Raw genomic sequence first — 4,396 nt, forward strand, 5'->3', positions numbered from 1 at the left:
AACAAAAGTCAGAGAGAAAGGGACAGATAGGTAGACAGTTAATAATTGCTTGAATCTCTGGATCCAGCCATTGAGAAGTCACAAATTCCCTTTACTGTGATGCCTAATTTGAGTTTGAGTTCTGACACTTGTTGAAATACTTATTCCTGAAAAGGATCATATCCAAATGCTAACAGTGGCAATGGTGAGTTTTGTGTTTTCTGCTTCATCGGTATTTCCTTCCTTCCTTCTTTCCTTCCTTCCTTTTCTTTTCTTTTCTCTTCTTTCTTCCTCTTTTTTACAATGACTATCTTTTATTTGTGTGCTAAAAACAAATTATATACAAAAGTGATTGAGTAGAACCAGGGAGAATACAGAAACAAGTGATTCAATGAAATATCCATCCTTCTGAATCCACAACACTTCCCAAATTTGATTCCAGCAGCTAGGTACTTACCTGCCTTATCTCTAGACAGCAGGTTCCATGGGACGCAGCCAGGTCTTGTTCAATATTGCAATCCCTGAACCCAGCAAACACAACAGTTGTCACCCGTTATGGGTTTGTTGACTCTACAACTTAAAGCTACACAAGACATTTATAATTTCATGGGAAAAACAAGAAGCATGTGGAGAAGGGCGTGTGCACCTTTCAAAACAACATAGCATCCTTGCCCAAACTGACAATTTTAGAAGAAACAGAGTGAAGGAGAAAATCTAGTGAGGGGAATTGCCCCTAGACCTTTCCAATGCTGTCAAGACCAGCCCCATCCAATAGAAATATAATTCGAAACACCCATGTATTTTTAAATGTTCTAGTAGCCATGTTAAGAAAAGTAAAAGGTAATAGGTGAAATTACGTTTAGTAGGATAATATTATTTAACTCAGTATATCCAAGATACCATCATTTCAGTATGTAATCAATGAAAAATATCATTGAGCTGCTTTACGTTCTTTATTTGTACAAAGTCTTCAAAATCATGGTGTGTAATTTTACAATCACTGAGCATCCTGGGTCAGACTAGCTCCATTTCAAGTGCTTGGTAGCTATCTGGGGCTGGAGAGCACAGGTCTAGACAGTTCAAACTCCCAGAATATGTGTAGTGGAGGAACCTATCCTTCGATGGCTCAGTGTGACTGCCCCTGAGTGTCTGATGGCATCCTGGAGGCCCACCTCCAACATGCTCGCTGGTTCTCTCAGGTGGAGATCTGGAGTTACAGGGTGAGCAACAAGATGCAGCTGCTGTCCCCAGCTTCCAGGAGCCCAGAGTGAGGGCTCAGGACACTTCAGCTCAATGTTGCACCACTATTCTCTTTTCTTTCCCAAAGAACCTGGTCTCATCCAACCACCAAGAGTTCTCCACCCTTTACTATCATTTTTCAAGAGGAAATTCTAAGAAATATAAGCAAATGAGGAATTTCTGGAGCCCAAGTGAAATGAGAAATCAAAACTAGAAAGATGCAACCACAAGGTCCTACTGTATAGCACAGGGAACTATACCCTGTGATAAACCATAACGGAAAAGAATATTTTTTAAAAAAGAATGTATACATATGTATAACTGAATCACTTTGCAGTACAGCAGAAATTAACACAACATTGTAAATCAACTATACTTCAATTAAAAAAAAAACCAACTAGAAAGATGTACCTTCAGCGGTCCTTGACTGTCTTGTCCCAAAACCATTTGAAAACTAGACTTAGGAGGCAACGTTCCTTTCAGGTGGAGAAACATGATTTCACGGTCAAATGGAAGAATGTGGTTCTCTGGTCAGAAATCCCTTTATTTTCACGTAGTGCCACAGGTTCAAATAAAGAGAGGGGAAAAATATTCCTGGCCTCTATATACAATGGCTGGTATTGGGGGTCCAAAGCCAGTGACAGTCAGAGAAATTTTAAATGCCTTTAAAAGAATCTTCAGCCAAGATTAGAGTCCCCACTTGGAAGATTTTCAGAAAAACATGTATCCAAAAAACATTCACGTCATTAACGGCCTCAATTTCTTCCAGGTGCAAAGAGCGAGGCAGCCCTGCCATCTGATTTCCTCCGAAGGGTACCGTCATCAGAGCAGGTAGAAACAGAGACCCGCCAGGGCCTCAGATAAGGGCTGGACTTTGTTCTGGTGAATAAGCCCAAACCCAGATCTCTATTCCGGGTAAGAGGAGACTTCCGTGAAGGGACAAGATGCAGAAATCTTACTGTGAATTTATCAGTCGCAGGTGGAGTTAAACCTGGTGGACCAGGAAGTGGGAGAAGAGAGGGGAGAGAAGATGAAGGTGATGTTTCCCATCACAGAATCAGAGCTCCGAGCTCTGGAAGGAATCCTGAGCGCTCAGCTTCTCTCTCCCCCTGGCCACACGCGAGACCACATTTAAATCATTGCAAATTGATGAGAATGTGTTATTTTCTTTTAAAGACCTCTAGAGAAGGAGATAACATTCCTCAGTAAATTATTCCCTGATTCAACAACCCTCAAGAAGACGGTCCTTAACTCCGAGTGATTTAAATCCCTACCACTGCTGTTTCCAGCCCTTCTGTGCTTTTAACCCACGGTCACTGGGTTCTTATTAAGTGCAAGGCCCACGTGGAGGGGACCCGAAGACGAAAGAGGTGGGCTCTGGGCTCCACACGCTTGCCGTTCTGCAGGGCGGATAAGCCGCCTACATAAATAACCGCAATCCAAGGCAGAAAGTGCTAAGTGCAATAAGATAATGTGCTGGGACCCATCAGAGAACAGAACTCTTTGTCCCTGGGAAGAATGGAGAACAGCTGGCCGCCATCCTTCTTGTTTGCCCTGGGTAATCTCTTTCTTCCTCACTTCTTATTTGCTCTTTTACATCATTTCTTCAGGCTGTCAATATTTTGAGACAGATGGAAGACACTGTGTGAGGTGGGAACACGTCCGATCTGATAGTGGAATGTTCTCTTTGGGGGTGAGCGTGGCTACTAGACACTGGCCAGCTGCCCAGGCGGCCACACCCCGCCCCCCCACCCCCCGGGCCAGAACTTTCCTTTCTCTCTCTTGCCAATTTTGTGTCCCACCTGCTATATTCATACTGAGATCGGAGATCAAAACAAGTATTAAACAGTGTGGTTTTGAGCTCATTTGATGTTAAATAACCTCTCTCTCCTCTCCTACCATCTCTGACCTTGTAGGGGCACCACGGAGGGTCATTTGTCACATAGGATACCAATATTCTTACACTATCTGGCACACTTTTCTGGCCTCCCCAGTGGGTTACAGACCTTGAGCGCAGACTTAATCGTTTCTTATCCTTTTCTGTCTTTCTTGCTGCCAAACTATGTAGCTCTTAATAAAAAATTTAAAAAAATTTTTTTTAAAGCTGTTTTTGTCAGAAAAAATCAGAAATACGGTTCTGAGAAATTAAGTGAGGTCGCAGTTCGCGCGACCACTAGCAATGGAATGGGAATGTGGACTCAGCTTTTCTACATCCCCTCTTCTTTCCTCCAGGTGGTTTTTCCTGTGGGCTCATCTGGATCACTCCCACAACACTGTGTGCTCCTGAGGGCAGAGACCATGGCTGATTTAGCCCAGGAAATCGACGTAATTCTTGTTAAGTGGTTAATTGGACTGCTCTGATGTAGATTTCTGGAGACTAGTCTTTATATCATTTTACTGACCCCGCCATGTCCTTCCCCCTCTAGTTGAGTGTGGGAGCGTGTGGGCACACGCATATGCGTGTGTGCATATGTGTGTGCTTTAATCTGTGTGGAGAACAAAATCAAACAGGTATGGGAGGGGGAGATGGTGGGGAGAAAAACGGAAAGGTGAAGCCAGTGCAGACACCTGCTCCAGGTATGAACCCAGAACTACTTACTGTCGTGTCCTAAACACATGAATGTTCCTTGCTACTTCTCCTGAAAGAATACAATAGAGAACTAGAGAGTTTCACTGTTTCAGCAAGAATCAGCACAGGTGATGGGAGTGTTAGCGCACCAAACACCCAGAGGTGGAAAAGCCCACCAGGTCCGCAATCCACCCCAACCCTGGCCTAGACCCTTCAGGGTCTAGGAACAGGCCTGCACACAAGGACGGGCCACAGAAATCAATGGAACAAATTCAGGACCCGGTGTCAAAGTTCATGAGGAGTAGGGAAGATTGGGGACCATTCGTGGTTTGTAATTTCTGGGGGTACAGGACAGTGCTGGCCAAGGTGGGTAAAGCTGACTGCCCCGACGTGCTTTAAGTGCTCAAAGCAGACATAAAATGGAGGGGTTTTTCCTTGTATAAAGAATTCAAGAAAAGGAAAAGATATCCCATAAAAGAGTGGTGACCAATAGAGCTGGTAAAACTTACAGCTAAGTCTAAACAACTGCTGATAATGAAATGTTGAAACTGGACACATTTGTTCGAAAAGATGAGGGGGGTGGTTCTTGAAATTGAACGTATGTACTGT

This window comes from Eubalaena glacialis, chromosome 16 (assembly GCF_028564815.1).
Source record: "Eubalaena glacialis isolate mEubGla1 chromosome 16, mEubGla1.1.hap2.+ XY, whole genome shotgun sequence".
In the NCBI taxonomy this organism is placed as follows: Eukaryota; Metazoa; Chordata; class Mammalia; order Artiodactyla; family Balaenidae; genus Eubalaena; species Eubalaena glacialis.